Here is an 18161-nt window from a genome sequence, read left to right as displayed (position 1 = left end):
CCTGTGATGGGACACCAATGCAGAGAAACTTACCTGGCGCAGATCTTCTATTCTGTCTAGTAGACCTGCATCTCCCCTGTACCTCCTCAAGCCATCTGTATGTGAAGCAAGAAAAAGTTAAGGAGCGGTCCATCTACACTTTTATAGGGAGGATGCTGCCATGAGCTCCTCCCAGCTAATCACACAAACAGCAGTAAAGCAAGATAACTACACAGTTAGGGGGGACTGCATGGTTAGGTTTTTGAGGAATTATTGAAACTGACCTCAGTGACCCATGATCAGAGCTGTGGCTAATGACTGCGTGCCTAATTATGATGAAGCAAGCACCATGGCTCGTAGGGGCCCCACAACACGCTTTTCTTAGCTCATTGAATTAAAGTATAAACCTCTGCCATGTATGAGTGGTAAAGGCTTGTTAATTTGGTTGCTTTTCCAATTCACGTCTGACAACAAGATGAAGGAACATTGGGGCATCAGAAGCTTTGGAAAGTAGCCACCAACCTCAGAGAAAGAGAGAAAGAGGGAAAAGGCAGTATGAGGTGTGGAGAAAACAGCAGCAGGTACAAGGAGCTCAAATGAGATTAATGGCGCCTAAATAGAGCACATAAAGGAACAGTTACAAATCTAAGAAAAGGGAAAGAAAGACTAGGAAAAAAACACGGAAAGAGCCTGTAGATAAAAATCTCTTCTGGGACAGCAGGCTAAGAGAAATTACACAGGGAGCAGTTAAGCTTGTAACACGGGGAGAATAGAAAAGCAAATGCAGTTTTATGAAGTGTGTTTGCCTAATCCAGCAAGCACTTTTGTTTTATTTTTCTATTTGCTTCTTTTATTGGTAAAGTAAGTTTCAAGTGCATGAATGGTATGACTGAGAGAGCCAGGGTATAATAATTTGAAGTGTTTGCACCAGCGCTAATGTAGGACGAGAGTTATAGCAAAGATATGAAAGGGGTAGCGATAATAAATATGTGAAAGGGCAATAGTGACACCAAAATAAGCCACCTATTTATAAAACTGGCATGGAAGAAATTCTAAAGGTTAGCTTCTGAAATTGTAGACGATGTTAAAAAGTTTCTCGTTGTTGGCAGGATTCGAACCTGCGCAGGGAGACCCCAATGGATTTCTAGTCCATCGCCTTAACCACTCGGCCACAACAACTGACTGTAAGTTTTGTGCAAATAATCTGTATGAAAGTTTTCAAGGAGTCCCACTGCAAATTCCTGGTATTCTGCAATGCACTTTTTTAAAATAATGTTTTTTTCAGCAGGCACATTCTCTCCTAAAAACAAAAATTGCATGAGTATATCTCTAGTTTGGAAAAGGATAGGCTTTCATGCATACTCTCATGTGGCACTCAAGCTTTTGGGACCCTATTGCACTCTGTTTTCGTGCTGCTTTTAGTCTATGGCCCATATTACAGAAGTCTACCATCTTTGAGTATTTGAGGCTCCTTTGTAAGTGCTTTATCTTTTTTACTTGAAGAGCTATATAATAAAGGGGTCAGGGAAAGATTGCATTTATGGAAGATAAAAGAAGGCACACTTGTCTCACCAAATGCCGTAGAGAAACCTGATGTTTTACTCATGTTATTCTTAGTTTGTTTTTGTTAGACCTTGCATTCTTAAGGTGGCCTCAACCCTACCTTATTGCTTTTCACCTACGCATTTTGCTGTATCTTTTTGTAGGCCTTAGGACTCTGATCACTTTATCGCTACTAATCAGTGCTGAAGTGCACGTGCTTGTTCCCTAATCATGTGTGTAATTGGAGTATACCTTACTGACAGATTTAATTGACTTGAAAGCCCCTTGTAAAGTGGTATACCATATACCCAGGGACTGATTGTGCCGCCCAAAGAAGTAGAATTTCAAACCTGTCTCAAGCCTGCTACTGCAGTGCCTGTGCTGCAGTGTACTGCCACTTCGACTTGCCATTTAAAACTACTTGCCAAGCCTTAAACTCCAATTTTATTACATATAATTAACCAAAAGGTAGGCCCTAGGTAGTCCTAGGGGCATCATGCTATGTAAGTAAAAGGTAAGACATGTACTGTGGTAGTTTGCATGTCCTGGTAGTACCAAACAGTCTATTACATTTTTCACTACTGTGAGGTCTGCCCCTCTCATAGGTTAGCATTGGGTATTGCCTTATACTTTTTGGGGGTAATTCCATATCAGAGAGGAGAAGCTTTATTTATTTATTGATAAATCCTATTTACTGGTGAGGTTGGATTTAACTTTACTATTTTATAAATGCCATTTTTAGAGAGTGAGCATTTCTCTGCACTTACTGCTCTATTTGCCTGAAAACCTGTCTCCAATTGACGTCTGGATTGGGCTGCGAGACAGCTACATTTGTGCATTCCCTCTAGACAGCCACAACACAGGTCACTCAACTGCAACTGCATTCATCTGCATTCTGATTGGCATGGGGGAGAGCTCCATTCCCCCCACCGCAAATAGGTTCAAGAACGATAATTTATGTCAGTAGGTACAATATAGCTACATCTTATAATCATGTGTGTTTAAATAATTTGTCGTTAGATCGTTTAAATATTTTAAAGGATCTGTTTTTAATAGACATTTTACAAAAACAACTGGTACATTTGGTAATTCTGTAAAAGAAAAACCCAACTGCCGTTACATTGCCAACCACAATGCCGTGTCTCGGATTCGAACCGAGGTTCCTGCGGCAACAACGCAGAGTACTATCCACTATACGATCACGGCGAGCTACTTGGGCTCAATAACATACAGTGATATGGAGAATTTATAATTCTGAACACTCAGGGAACTCCTGTGATAGGCTGAATGTGTTCATTGCTTCCTCATTCCTTATACAAAGGCTTTGTCTCCTCAGTGGTTGATAGGCTGAAACTGTTTCCTGGCCGCCTGCTTGTGAACTGACAGGAGTCAAAGATCACACATACACTTGTGGGCCTGTGATGGGACACCAATGCAGGCAAACACACCTGGCGCAGATCTTCTATTCTGTCTAGTAGACCTGCATCTCCCCTGTACCTCCTCAAGCCATCTGTATGTGAAGCAAGAAAAAGTTAAGGAGCGGTCCATCTACACTTTTATAGGGAGGATGCTGCCATGAGCTCCTCCCAGCTAATCACACAAACAGCAGTAAAGCAAGATAACTACACAGTTAGGGGGGACTGCATGGTTAGGTTTTTGAGGAATTATTGAAACTGACCTTAGTGACCCATGATCAGAGCTGTGGCTAATGACTGCGTGCCTAATTATGATGAAGCAAGCACCATGACTCGTAGGGGCCCCACAACACGCTTTTCTTAGCTCATTGAATTAAAGTATAAACCTCTGCCATGTATGAGTGGTAAAGGCTTGTTAATTTGGTTGCTTTTCCAATTCACGTCTGACAATAAGATGAAGGAACATTGGGGCATCAGAAGCTTTGGAAAGTAGCCACCAACCTCAGAGAAAGAGAGAAAGAGGGAAAAGGCAGTATGAGGTGTGGAGAAAACAGCAGCAGGTACAAGGAGCTCAAATGAGATTAATGGCGCCTAAATAGAGCACATAAAGGAACAGTTACAAATCTAAGAAAAGGAAAAGAAAGACTAGGAAAAAAACACGGAAAGAGCATGTAGATAAAATTCTCTTCCTGTGACAGCAGGCTAAGAGAAATTACACAGGGAGCAGTTAAGCTTGTAACACGGGGAGAATAGAAAAGAAAATGCAGTTTTATGAAGTGTGTTTGCCTAATCCAGGAGGCACTTTTGTTTTATTTTTCTATTTGCTTCTTTTATTGGTAAAGTAAGTTTCAAGTGCATGAATGGTATGACTGAGAGAGCCAGGGTATAATAATTTGAAGTGTTTGCACCAGTGCTAATGTAGGACGAGAGTTATAGCAAAGATATGAAAGGGGCAGCGATAATAAATATGTAAACGGGCAAAAGTGACACCAAAATAAGCCACCTATTTATAAAACTGACATGGAAGAAATTCTAAAGGTTAACTTCTGAAATTGTAGCCGATGTTAAAAAGTTTCTCGTTGTTGGCAGGATTCAAACCTGCACAGGGAGACCCCAATGGCTTTCTAGTCCATCGCCTTAACCACTCGGCCACAACAACTGACTGTAAGTTTTGTGCAAATAATCAATATGAAAGTTTTTAAGGTGTCCCACAGCAAATTCCTGGTATTCTGCAATGCACTTTTTTAAAATAATGTTTTTTTCAGCAGGCACATTCTCTCCTAAAAACAAAAATTGCATGAGTATATCTATAGTTTGGAATAGGATAGGCTTTCATGCATACTCTCATGTGGCACTCAAGCTTTTGGGACCCTATTGCACTCTGTTTTCGTGCTGCTTTTAGTCTATGGCCCATATTACAGAAGTCTGCCATCTTTGAGTATTTGAGGCTCCTTTGTAAGTGCTTTATCTTTTTTACTTGAAGAGCTATATAATAAAGGGGTCAGGGAAAGATTGCATTTATGGAAGATAAAAGAAGGCACACTTGTCTCACCAAATGCCGTAGAGAAACCTGATGTTTTACTCATGTTATCCTTAGTTTGTTTTTGTTAGACCTTGCATTCTTAAGGTGGCCTCAACCCTACCTTATTAATTTTCACCTACGCATTTTGCTGTATCTTTTTGTTGGCCTTAGGACTCTGATCACTTTATCACTACTAATCAGTGCTGAAGTGCACGCGCTTCTTCCCTAATCATGTGTGTAATTGGAGTATACCTGACTGACAGATTTAATTGACTTGAAAGCCCCTTGTAAAGTGGTATACCATATACCCAGGGACTGATTGTGCCGCCCAAAGAAGTAGCATTTCAAACCTGTCTCAAGCCTGCTACTGCAGTGCCTGTGCTGCAGTGTACTGCCACTTCGACTTGCCATTTAAAACTACTTAAAGCCTTAAACTCCAATTTTATTACATATAATTAACCCCTAAGGTAGGCCCTAGGTAGTCCTAGGGGCATCATGCTATGTAAGTAAAAGGTAAGACATGTACTGTGGTAGTTTGCATGTCCTGGTAGTACCAAACAGTCTATTACATTTTTCACTACTGTGAGGTCTGCCCCTCTCACAGGTTAGCATTGGGTATTCCCTTATACTTTTTGGGGGGTAATTCCATATCAGAGAGGAGAAGCTTTATTTATTTATTGATAAATCCTATTTACTGGTGAGGTTGGATTTAACTTTACTATTTTATAAATGCCATTTTTAGAGAGTGAGCATTTCTCTGCACTTACTGCTCTATTTGCCTGAAAACCTGTCTCCAATTGACGTCTGGATTGGGCTGCGAGACAGCTTCATTTGTGCATTCCTTCTAGACAGCCACAACACAGGTCACTCAACTGCAACTGCATTTTGATTGGCATGGGGGAGAGCTCCATTCCCCCCACCGCAAATAGGTTCAAGAACGATAATTTATGTCAGTAGGTACAATATAGCTACATCTTATAATCATGTGTGTTTAAATAGTTTGTCGTGAGATTGTTTAAATATTTTAAAGGATCTGTTTTTAATAGACATTTTACAAAAACAACTGGTACATTTGGTAATTCTGTAAAAGAAAAACCCAACTGCCGTGACATTGCCAACCACAATACCGTGACTCGGATTCGAACCGAGGTTGCTGCAGCCACAACGCAGAGTACTAACCACTATACGATCACGGCGAGCTACTTGGGCTCAATATTATACAATGACATGGAGAATTTATAATTCGGAACACTCAGGGAACTCCTGTGATAGGCTGAATGTGTTCATTGCTTCCTCATTCCTTATACAAAGGCTTTGTCTCCTCAATGGTTGATAGGCTGAAACCGTTTCCTGGCCGCCTGCTTGTGAACTGCCAGGAGTCAAAGATCACACATACACTTGTGGGCCTGCGATGGGACACCAATGCAGAGAAACACACCTGGCGCAGATCTTCTATTCTGTCTAGTAGACCTGCATCTCCCCTGTACCTCCTCAAGCCATCTGTATGTGAAGCAAGAAAGAGTTAAGGAGCGGTCCATCTACACTTTTATAGGGAGGATGCTGCCGTGAGCTCCTCCCAGCTAATCACACAAACAGCAGTAAAGCAAGATAACTACACATTTAGGGGGGACTGCATGGTTAGGTTTTTGAGGAATTATTGAAACTGACCTCAGTGACCCATGATCAGAGCTGTGGCTAATGACTGCGTGCCCAATTATGATGAAGCAAGCACCATGGCTCGTAGGGGCCCCACAACACACTTTTCTTAGCTCATTGAATTAAAGTATAAACCTCTGCCATGTATGAGTGGTAAAGGCTTGTTAATTTGGTTGCTTTTCCAATTCACGTCTGACAACAAGATGAAGGAACATTGGGGCATCAGAAGCTTTGGAAAGTAGCCACCAACCTCAGAGAAAGAGAGAAAGAGGGAAAAGGCAGTATGAGGTGTGGAGAAAACAGCAGGAGGTACAAGTAGGGTGACCAACTGGCATGGGTGCAAATTCAGGATGGTGAGTGTAAAAATTCAGGACAGAGGGTCAAAATTCAGGACAAAAATTCAGGACAGGGGATCAAAATTCAGGACAAAAAGCACGTTTTTCAGGCAGATCAGAGGAGGTCGTGCAATAGTATATAAGTAATCCCATCTATATCCAAACATATTCATCCATTTGCAAACCTATCTATCATGTATCCTTACATCCATAATTTCACTCATCCATCCCTCCATCCACACTTTCACTCATCCATTTATCCATCCACCCACCCTTTCACCCTATCCATCCGTACACTCATCCATCCACTCTTCCACCCATCCATCCACTCATCCATCCAGCCATTTAGCCTTTCATCCACCCAGCCATCCTTTCACTTACTCATCCATCCAGCCAGTCACTCATCCTTCCACCCATTCACCTTTTCAGTCATCCATTCATCCTCCCTTTCTCTCTCCGTCGACCCTTTCACTTAGCCATCCTTCCTTCCATCCATTCACCCATCCATCTACTCATCCACTCATGAATCCATCCATTGTCCCTATCACTCATCCATCCACCCATTCACTCGCCAATCATCCACCCTTTCACTCATCCATCCGTCCTTTCGCTCATTATCCTTCTACTCATCCTTTCATTTAGCCATTCACCCTTTCACTAATCCATCCAGCCATCCACCCATCCCTTCACTTGCTCACTCACTCACATTTTCATATTAATTATGAGCTGAGCCTCTGTCTGTAGAGTTGCATACAGAAGAGGCCCATCAAGAAATTCATCCTGCTGTAGTTCCTGAAGCAAGGGGTGGGGTGGGTCATTATGCCCCTGTACATAGGCAGTCTGAAAAAGTGGAAGTCATGAGTCATGCATGATGCTCAGTGCCATGCTATGAGGTTACTGTGACATGGTGTTTTTACAGGGCTTTAAGCAGGGTGAAAAAAGAGGGTCCTCTCTAAAGGGGGCGTTTGATGTAATTAAGGGCGTGACTTAAAACACCTAATATAAAAATCTGTTCTTAGCATAGTGTTCCGCCCGAGTGGTATTATGTTGTTTCTGTCATTAAATCCAGATATATAATACAGCAAGTATCATTACACCAACTACAAGCCAGGACTATTGGCTTTGGCAATGGTTGTTAGTTGCATAAAATGAAAATGCAGCAACCATGGCTTCGTTGAATATAATATTGAAAGTGCACTTTTCTAAAATAATGAGACTGAAAGAACTCCAGCCCCTTTATATCAACTTTTCACCAGCTTCTTTGAACGAACTGGTTTCTCACATAGCAGCACTGGCGTGTTTGCACATTTCTTCTGTCTGACAGAATGCGCTGCCCTAAACTGTGGCAGGAAGAGGCTGCCACATGCTTTATCAGCCCAGACTGATCCATTGTCATTCTGTAAGTGGCAATCAGCGACATACAGAATGACAATGGGCGGCGTGGGGCTGCTCTTGTTGTGCTCCAGGAGGAGGGCTAGGCGGCCATCAGGGAGAAGAGGCCTCTCCAAAATTACGGACAAAAGGCGTCCGTAAAAGGAATCCTGACGGACAACGGACGCCAGGTCCAAATTACGGACTGTCCGTGAAATTTACGGACGGTTGGTCACCCTAGGTACAAGGAGCTCAAATGAGATTAATGGCGCCTAAATAGAGCACATAGAGGAACAGTTACAAATCTAAGAAAAGGGAAAGAAAGACTAGGAAAAAAACACGGAAAGAGCCTGTAGATAAAATTCTCTTCCTGGGACAGCAGGCTAAGAGAAATTACACAGGGAGCAGTTAAGCTTGTAACACGGGGAGAATAGAAAAGAAAATGCAGTTTTATGAAGTGTGTTTGCCTAATCCAGCAAGCACTTTTGTTTTATTTTTCTATTTGCTTCTTTTATTGGTAAAGTAAGTTTCAAGTGCATGAATGGTATGACTGAGAGAGCCAGGGTATAATAATTTGAAGTGTTTGTACCAGCGCTAATGTAGGACGAGAGTTATAGCAAAGATATGAAAGGGGTAGCGATAATAAATATGTGAAAGGGCAATAGTGACACCAAAATAAGCCACCTATTTATAAAACTGACATGGAAGAAATTCTAAAGGTTAACTTCTGAAATTGTAGCCGATGTTAAAAAGTTTCTCGTTGTTGGCAGGATTCGAACCTGCGCAGGGAGACCCCAATGGATTTCTAGTCCATCGCCTTAACCACTCGGCCACAACAACTGACTGTAAGTTTTGTGCAAATAATCTGTATGAAAGTTTTCAAGGTGTCCCACAGCAAATTCCTGGTATTCTGCAATGCACTTTTCTAAAATAATGTTTTTTTCAGCAGGCACATTATCTCCTAAAAACAAAAATTGCATGAGTATATCTCTAGTTTGGAAAAGGATAGGCTTTCATGCATACTCTCATGTGGCACTCACGTTTTTGGGACCCTATTGCACTCTGTTTTCGTGCTGCTTTTAGTCTATGGCCCATATTACAGAAGTCTACCATCTTTGAGTATTTGAGGCTCCTTGGTAAGTGCTTTATCTTTTTTACTTGAAGAGCTATATAATAAAGGGGTCAGGGAAATATTGCATTTATGGAAGATAAAAGAAGGCACACTTGTCCCACCAAATGCCGTAGAGAAACCTGATGTTTTACTCACGTTATCCTTAGTTTGTTTTTGTTAGACCTTGCATTCTTAAGGTGGCCTCAACCCTACCCTATTGCTTTTCACCTACGCATTTTGCTGTATCTTTTTGTTGGCCTTAGGACTCTGATCACTTTATCGCTACTAATCAGTGCTGAAGTGCACGTGCTACTTCCCTAATCATGTGTGTAATTGGAGTATACCTGACTGACAGATTTAATTGACTTGAAAGCCCCTTGTAAAGTTTTTTACCATATACCCAGGGACTTATTGTGCCGCCCAAAGAAGTAGCATTTCAAACCTGTCTCAAGCCTGCTACTGCAGTGCCTGTGCTGCAGTGTACTGCCACTTCGACTTGCCATTTAAAACTACTTGCCAAGCCTTAAACTCCATTTTTATTACATATAATTAACCCCTAAGGTAGGACCTAGGTAGTCCTAGGGGCATCATGCTATGTAAGTAAAAGGTAAGACATGTACTGTGGTAGTTTGCATGTCCTGGTAGTACCAAACAGTCTATTACATTTTTCACTACAGTGAGGTCTACCCCTCTCATAGGTTAGCATTGGGTATTCCCTTATACTTTTGGGGGGTAATTCCATATCAGAGAGGAGAAGCTTTATTTATTTATTGATAAATCCTATTTGCTGGTGAGGTTGGATTTAACTTTACTATTTTATAAATGCCATTTTTAGAGAGTGAGCATTTCTATGCACTTACTGCTCTATTTGCCTGAAAACCTGTCTCCAATTGACGTCTGGATTGGGCTGCGAGACAGCTACATTTGTGCATTCCCTCTAGACAGCCACAACACAGGTCACTCAACTGCAACTGCATTCTGATTGGCATGGGGGAGAGCTCCATTCCCCCCACCGCAAATAGGTTCAAGAACGATAATTTATGTCAGTAGGTACAATATAGCTACATCTTATAATCATGTGTGTTTAAATAATTTGTCGTTAGATCGTTTAAATATTTTAAAGGATCTGTTTTTAATAGACATTTTACAAAAACAACTGGTACATTTGGTAATTCTGTAAAAGAAAAACCCAACTGCCGTGACATTGCCAACCATAATGCCGTGACTCGTATTCGAACCGAGGTTGCTGCGGCCACAACGCAGAGTACTAACCACTATACGATCACAGCGAGCTACTTGGGCTCAATAACATTCAGTGACATGGAGAATTTATAATTCGGAACACTCAGGGAACTCCTGTGATAGGCTGAATGTGTTCATTGCTTCCTCATTCCTTATACAAAGGCTTTGTCTCCTCAGTGGTTGATAGGCTGAAACCGTTTCCTGGCCGCCTGCTTGTGAACTGCCAGGAGTCAAAGATCACACATACACTTGTGGGCCTGTGATGGGACACTAATGCAGAGAAACACACCTGGCGCAGATCTTCTATTCTGTCTAGTAGACCTGCATCTCCCCTGTACCTCCTCAAGCCATCTGTATATGAAGCAAGAAAGAGTTAAGGAGCGGTCCATCTACACTTTTATTGGGAGGATGCTGCCGTGAGCTCCTCCCAGCTAATCACACAAACAGCAGTAAAGCAAGATAACTACACAGTTAGGGGGGACTGCATGGTTAGGTTTTTGAGGAATTATTGAAACTGACCTCCGTGACCCATGATCAGAGCTGTGGCTAATGACTGCGTGCCTAATTATGATGAAGCAAGCACCATGGCTCGTAGGGGCCCCACAACACGCTTTTCTTAGCTCATTGAATTAAAGTATAAACCTCTGCCATGTATGAGTGGTAAAGGCTTGTTAATTTGGTTGCTTTTCCAATTCACGTCTGACAACAAGATGAAGGAACATTGGGGCATCAGAAGCTTTGGAAAGTAGCCACCAACCTCAGAGAAAGAGAGAAAGAGAGAAAAGGCAGTATGAGGTGTGGAGAAAACAGCAGCAGGTACAAGGAGCTCAAATGAGATTAATGTCGCCTAAATAGAGCACGTAAAGGAACAGTTACAAATCTAAGAAAAGGGAAAGAAAGACTAGGAAAAAAACACGGAAAGAGCCTGTAGATAAAATTCTCTTCCTGAGACAGCAGGCTAAGAGAAATTACACAGGTAGCAGTTAAGCTTGTAACACGGGGAGAATAGAAAAGAAAATGCAGTTTTATGAAGTGTGTTTGCCTTATCCAGCAAGCACTTTTGTTTTATTTTTCTATTTGCTTCTTTTATTGGTAAAGTAAGTTTCAAGTGCATGAATGGTATGACTGAGAGAGCCAGGGTATAATAATTTGAAGTGTTTGCACCAGCGCTAATGTAGGACGAGAGTTATAGCAAAGATATGAAAGGGGCAGCGATAATAAATATGTAAACGGGCAATAGTGACACCAAAATAAGCCACCTATTTATAAAACTGACATGGAAGAAATTCTAAAGGTTAACTTCTGAAATTGTAGCCGATGTTAAAAAGTTTCTCGTTGTTGGCAGAACTCGAAGCAGCGCGGGGAGACCCCAATGGATTTTTGGTTCATCGCCTTAACCACTCGGCCACAACAACTGACTGTAAGTTTTTTGCAAATAATCTGTATGAAAGTTTTCAAGGTGTCCCACAGCAAATTCCTGGTATTCTGCAATGCACTTTTTAAAAATAATGTTTTTTTCAGCAGGCACATTCTCTCCTAAAAACAAAAATTGCATGAGTATATCTCTAGTTTGGAAAAGGATAGGCTTTCATGCATACTCTCATGTGGCACTCAAGTTTTTGGGACCCTATTGCACTCTGTTTTCGTGCTGCTTTTAGTCTATGGCCCATAATACAGAAGTCTACCATCTTTGAGTATTTGAGGCTCCTTTCTAAGTGCTTTATCTTTTTTACTTGAATAGCTATATAATAAAGGGGTTAGGGAAAGATTGCATTTATGGAAGATAAAAGAAGGCACACTTGTCTCACCAAATGCCGTAGAGAAACCTGATGTTTTACTCATGTTATCCTTAGTTTGTGTTTGTTAGACCTTGCATTCTTAAGGTGGCCTCAACCCTACCTTATTGCTTTTCACCTACTCATTTTGCTGTATCTTTTTGTTGGCCTTAGGACTCTGATCACTTTATCGCTACTAATCAGTGCTGAAGTGCACGTGCTTCTTCCCTAATCATGTGTGTAATTGGAGTATACCTGACTGACAGATTTAATTGACTTGAAAGCCCCTTGTAAAGTGGTATACCATATACCCAGGGACTGATTGTGCCGCCCAAAGAAGTAGCATTTCAAACCTGTCTCAAGCCTGCTACTGCAGTGCCTGTGCTGCAGTGTACTGCCACTTCGACTTGTCATTTAAAACTACTTGCCAAGCCTTAAACTCCAATTTTATTACATATAATTAACCCCTAAGGTAGGCCCTAGGTAGTCCTAGGGGCATCATGCTATGTAAGTAAAAGGTAAGACATGTACTGTGGTAGTTTGCATGTCCTGGTAGTACCAAACAGTCTATTACATTTTTCACTACAGTGAGGTCTACCCCTCTCATAGGTTAGCATTGGGTATTTCCTTATACTTTTTGGGGGGTAATTCCATATCAGAGAGGAGAAGCTTTATTTATTTATTGATAAATCCTATTTACTGGTGAGGTTGGATTTAACTTTACTATTTTATAAATGCCATTTTTAGAGAGTGAGCATTTCTCTGCACTTACTGCTCTATTTGCCTGAAAACATGTCTCCAATTGACGTCTGGATTGGGCTGCGAGACAGCTACATTTGTGCATTCCCTCTAGACAGCCACAACACAGGTCACTCAACTGCAACTGCATTCTGATTGGCATTTTGGAGAGCTCCGTTCCCCCCACCGCAAATAGGTTCAAGAACGATAATTTATGTCAGTAGGTACAATATAGCTACATCTTATAATCATGTGTGTTTAAATAATTTGTCGTTAGATCGTTTAAATATTTTAAAGGATCTGTTTTTAATAGACATTTTACAAAAACAACTGGTACATTTGGTAATTTTGTAAAAGAAAAACCCAACTGCCGTGACATTGCCAACCACAATGCCGTGACTCGGATTCAAACCGAGGTTGATGCGGCCACAACGCAGAGTACTAACCACTATACGATCACAGCGAGCTACTTGGGCTCAATAACATACAGTGGCATGGAGAATGTATAATTCGGAACACTCAGGGAACTCCTGTGATAGGCTGAATGTGTTCATTGCTTCCTCATTCCTTATACAAAGGCTTTGTCTCCTCAGTGGTTGATAGGCTGAAACCGTTTCCTGGCCACCTGCTTGTGAACTGCCAGGAGTCAAAGATCACACATACACTTGTGGGCCTGTGATGGGACACCAATGCAGAGAAACACACCTGGTGCAGATCTTCTATTCTGTCTAGTAGACCTGCATCTCCCCTGTACCTCCTCAAGCCATCTGTATATGAAGCAAGAAAGAGTTAAGGAGCGGTCCATCTACACTTTTATTGGGAGGATGCTGCCGTGAGCTCCTCCCTGCTAATCACACAAACAGCAGTAAAGCAAGATAACTACACAGTTAGGGGGGACTGCATGGTTAGGTTTTTGAGGAATTATTGAAACTGACCTCCGTGACCCATGATCAGAGCTGTGGCTAATGACTGCGTGCCTAATTATGATGAAGCAAGCACCATGGCTCATAGGGGCCCCACAACACGCTTTTCTTAGCTCATTGAATTAAAGTATAAACCTCTGCCATGTATGAGTGGTAAAGGCTTGTTAATTTGGTTGCTTTTCCAATTCACGTCTGACAACAAGATGAAGGAACATTGGGGCATCAGAAGCTTTGGAAAGTAGCCACCAACCTCAGAGAAAGAGAGAAAGAGAGAAAAGGCAGTATGAGGTGTGGAGAAAACAGCAGCAGGTACAAGGAGCTCAAATGAGATTAATGTCGCCTAAATAGAGCACGTAAAGGAACAGTTACAAATCTAAGAAAAGGGAAAGAAAGACTAGGAAAAAAACACGGAAAGAGCCTGTAGATAAAATTCTCTTCATGGGACAGCAGGCTAAGAGAAATTACACAGGGAGCAGTTAAGCTTGTAACACGGGGAGAATAGAAAAGAAAATGCAGTTTTATGAAGTGTGTTTGCCTAATCCAGCAAGCACTTTTGTTTTATTTTTCTATTTGCTTCTTTTATTGGTAAAGTAAGTTTCAAGTGCATGAATGGTATGACTGAGAGAGCCAGGGTATAATAGTTTGAAGTGTTTGCACCAGCGCTAATGTAGGACGAGAGTTATAGCAAAGATATGAAAGGAGTAGCGATAATAAATATGTGAAAGGGCAATAGTGACACCAAAATAAGCCACCTATTTATAAAACTGACATGGAAGAAATTCTGAAGGTTAACTTCTGAAATTGTAGCCGATATAAAAAAGTTTCTCATTGTTGGCAGGATTCAAACCTGCGCGGGGAGACCCCAATGGATTTCTAGTCCATTGCCTTAACCACTTAGCCAAACTGACTGTAAGTTTTGTGCAAATGATCTGTATGAAAGTTTTCAAGGTGTCCCACAGCAAATTCCTGGTATTCTGCAATGCACTTTTTAAAAATAATGTTTTTTTCAGCAGGCACATTCTCTCCTAAAAACAAAAATTGCATGAGTATATCTCTAGTTTGGAAAAGGATAGGCTTTCATGCATACTCTCATGTGGCACTCAAGTTTTTGGGACCCTATTGCACTCTGTTTTCGTGCTGCTTTTAGTCTATGGCCCATAATACAGAAGTCTACCATCTTTGAGTATTTGAGGCTCCTTTCTAAGTGCTTTATCTTTTTTACTTGAATAGCTATATAATAAAGGGGTTAGGGAAAGATTGCATTTATGGAAGATAAAAGAAGGCACACTTGTCTCACCAAATGCCGTAGAGAAACCTGATGTTTTACTCATGTTATCCTTAGTTTGTGTTTGTTAGACCTTGCATTCTTAAGGTGGCCTCAACCCTACCTTATTGCTTTTCACCTACTCATTTTGCTGTATCTTTTTGTTGGCCTTAGGACTCTGATCACTTTATCGCTACTAATCAGTGCTGAAGTGCACGTGCTTCTTCCCTAATCATGTGTGTAATTGGAGTATACCTGACTGACAGATTTAATTGACTTGAAAGCCCCTTGTAAAGTGGTATACCATATACCCAGGGACTGATTGTGCCGCCCAAAGAAGTAGCATTTCAAACCTGTCTCAAGCCTGCTACTGCAGTGCCTGTGCTGCAGTGTACTGCCACTTCGACTTGTCATTTAAAACTACTTGCCAAGCCTTAAACTCCAATTTTATTACATATAATTAACCCCTAAGGTAGGCCCTAGGTAGTCCTAGGGGCATCATGCTATGTAAGTAAAAGGTAAGACATGTACTGTGGTAGTTTGCATGTCCTGGTAGTACCAAACAGTCTATTACATTTTTCACTACAGTGAGGTCTACCCCTCTCATAGGTTAGCATTGGGTATTTCCTTATACTTTTTGGGGGGTAATTCCATATCAGAGAGGAGAAGCTTTATTTATTTATTGATAAATCCTATTTACTGGTGAGGTTGGATTTAACTTTACTATTTTATAAATGCCATTTTTAGAGAGTGAGCATTTCTCTGCACTTACTGCTCTATTTGCCTGAAAACATGTCTCCAATTGACGTCTGGATTGGGCTGCGAGACAGCTACATTTGTGCATTCCCTCTAGACAGCCACAACACAGGTCACTCAACTGCAACTGCATTCTGATTGGCATTTTGGAGAGCTCCGTTCCCCCCACCGCAAATAGGTTCAAGAACGATAATTTATGTCAGTAGGTACAATATAGCTACATCTTATAATCATGTGTGTTTAAATAATTTGTCGTTAGATCGTTTAAATATTTTAAAGGATCTGTTTTTAATAGACATTTTACAAAAACAACTGGTACATTTGGTAATTTTGTAAAAGAAAAACCCAACTGCCGTGACATTGCCAACCACAATGCCGTGACTCGGATTCAAACCGAGGTTGATGCGGCCACAACGCAGAGTACTAACCACTATACGATCACAGCGAGCTACTTGGGCTCAATAACATACAGTGGCATGGAGAATGTATAATTCGGAACACTCAGGGAACTCCTGTGATAGGCTGAATGTGTTCATTGCTTCCTCATTCCTTATACAAAGGCTTTGTCTCCTCAGTGGTTGATAGGCTGAAACCGTTTCCTGGCCACCTGCTTGTGAACTGCCAGGAGTCAAAGATCACACATACACTTGTGGGCCTGTGATGGGACACCAATGCAGAGAAACACACCTGGTGCAGATCTTCTATTCTGTCTAGTAGACCTGCATCTCCCCTGTACCTCCTCAAGCCATCTGTATATGAAGCAAGAAAGAGTTAAGGAGCGGTCCATCTACACTTTTATTGGGAGGATGCTGCCGTGAGCTCCTCCCTGCTAATCACACAAACAGCAGTAAAGCAAGATAACTACACAGTTAGGGGGGACTGCATGGTTAGGTTTTTGAGGAATTATTGAAACTGACCTCCGTGACCCATGATCAGAGCTGTGGCTAATGACTGCGTGCCTAATTATGATGAAGCAAGCACCATGGCTCATAGGGGCCCCACAACACGCTTTTCTTAGCTCATTGAATTAAAGTATAAACCTCTGCCATGTATGAGTGGTAAAGGCTTGTTAATTTGGTTGCTTTTCCAATTCACGTCTGACAACAAGATGAAGGAACATTGGGGCATCAGAAGCTTTGGAAAGTAGCCACCAACCTCAGAGAAAGAGAGAAAGAGAGAAAAGGCAGTATGAGGTGTGGAGAAAACAGCAGCAGGTACAAGGAGCTCAAATGAGATTAATGTCGCCTAAATAGAGCACGTAAAGGAACAGTTACAAATCTAAGAAAAGGGAAAGAAAGACTAGGAAAAAAACACGGAAAGAGCCTGTAGATAAAATTCTCTTCATGGGACAGCAGGCTAAGAGAAATTACACAGGGAGCAGTTAAGCTTGTAACACGGGGAGAATAGAAAAGAAAATGCAGTTTTATGAAGTGTGTTTGCCTAATCCAGCAAGCACTTTTGTTTTATTTTTCTATTTGCTTCTTTTATTGGTAAAGTAAGTTTCAAGTGCATGAATGGTATGACTGAGAGAGCCAGGGTATAATAGTTTGAAGTGTTTGCACCAGCGCTAATGTAGGACGAGAGTTATAGCAAAGATATGAAAGGAGTAGCGATAATAAATATGTGAAAGGGCAATAGTGACACCAAAATAAGCCACCTATTTATAAAACTGACATGGAAGAAATTCTGAAGGTTAACTTCTGAAATTGTAGCCGATATAAAAAAGTTTCTCATTGTTGGCAGGATTCAAACCTGCGCGGGGAGACCCCAATGGATTTCTAGTCCATTGCCTTAACCACTTAGCCAAACTGACTGTAAGTTTTGTGCAAATGATCTGTATGAAAGTTTTCAAGGTGTCCCACAGCAAATTCCTGATATTCTGCAATGCACTTTTTAAAAATAATGTTTTTTTCAGCAGGCACATTCTCTCCTAAAAACAAAAATAAGGCTACATCTTATAATCATGTGTGTTTAAATAATTTGTCGTTAGATCGTTCAAATATTTTAAAGGATCTGTTTTTAATAGACATTTTACAAAAACAACTGGTACATTTGGTAATTCTGTAAAAGAAAAACCCAACTGCCGTGACATTGCCAACCACAATGCTGTGACTCGGATTCGAACCGAGGTTGCTGCGGCCACAACGCAGAGTACTAACCACTATACGATCACGGCGAGCTACTTGGGCTCAATAGCACACAGTGACATGGAGAATTTATAATTCGGAACACTCAGGGAACTCCTGTGATAGGCTGAATGTGTTCATTGCTTCCTCATTCCTTATACAAAGGCTTTGTCTCCTCAGTGGCTGATAGGCTGAAACTGTTTCCTGGCCGCCTGCTTGTGAACTGCCAGAAGTCAAAGATCACACATACACTTGTGGGCCTGTGATGGGACACCAATGCAGAGAAGCACACCTGGTGCAGATCTTCTAATCTGTCTATTAGACCTGCATCTCCCCTGTACCACCTCAAGCCATCTGTATGTGAAGCAAGAAAAAGTTAAGGAGCGGTCCATCTACACTTTTATAG

General features: G+C 41.4%; 4 non-coding genes across 4 annotated transcripts; all 4 read right to left on the bottom strand.

Moving 5' to 3' along the window:
• Positions 1-1076: 1076 nt before the first annotated feature.
• On the bottom strand, positions 1077-1158 carry TRNAS-AGA (transfer RNA serine (anticodon AGA)). The gene has a single exon. It is a non-coding gene; the product is annotated as a tRNA-Ser (tRNA).
• A 2855-nt stretch (positions 1159-4013) lies between these two features.
• Positions 4014-4095, bottom strand: TRNAS-AGA (transfer RNA serine (anticodon AGA)). Its single transcript has one exon. It is a non-coding gene; the product is annotated as a tRNA-Ser (tRNA).
• Positions 4096-8578: 4483 nt separating this feature from the next.
• TRNAS-AGA (transfer RNA serine (anticodon AGA)) lies at positions 8579-8660 on the bottom strand. The gene has a single exon. It is a non-coding gene; the product is annotated as a tRNA-Ser (tRNA).
• A 2846-nt stretch (positions 8661-11506) lies between these two features.
• Positions 11507-11588, bottom strand: TRNAF-AAA (transfer RNA phenylalanine (anticodon AAA)). The gene has a single exon. It is a non-coding gene; the product is annotated as a tRNA-Phe (tRNA).
• Between the last annotated feature and the right edge of the window lie 6573 nt (positions 11589-18161).

This window comes from Lissotriton helveticus, chromosome 12 (genome assembly GCF_964261635.1).
Source record: "Lissotriton helveticus chromosome 12, aLisHel1.1, whole genome shotgun sequence".
In the NCBI taxonomy this organism is placed as follows: domain Eukaryota; kingdom Metazoa; phylum Chordata; class Amphibia; order Caudata; family Salamandridae; genus Lissotriton; species Lissotriton helveticus.
The sequence above is the reverse complement of the archived record's forward strand: the minus strand, read 5'-3'. Positions and strand labels throughout refer to the sequence as shown.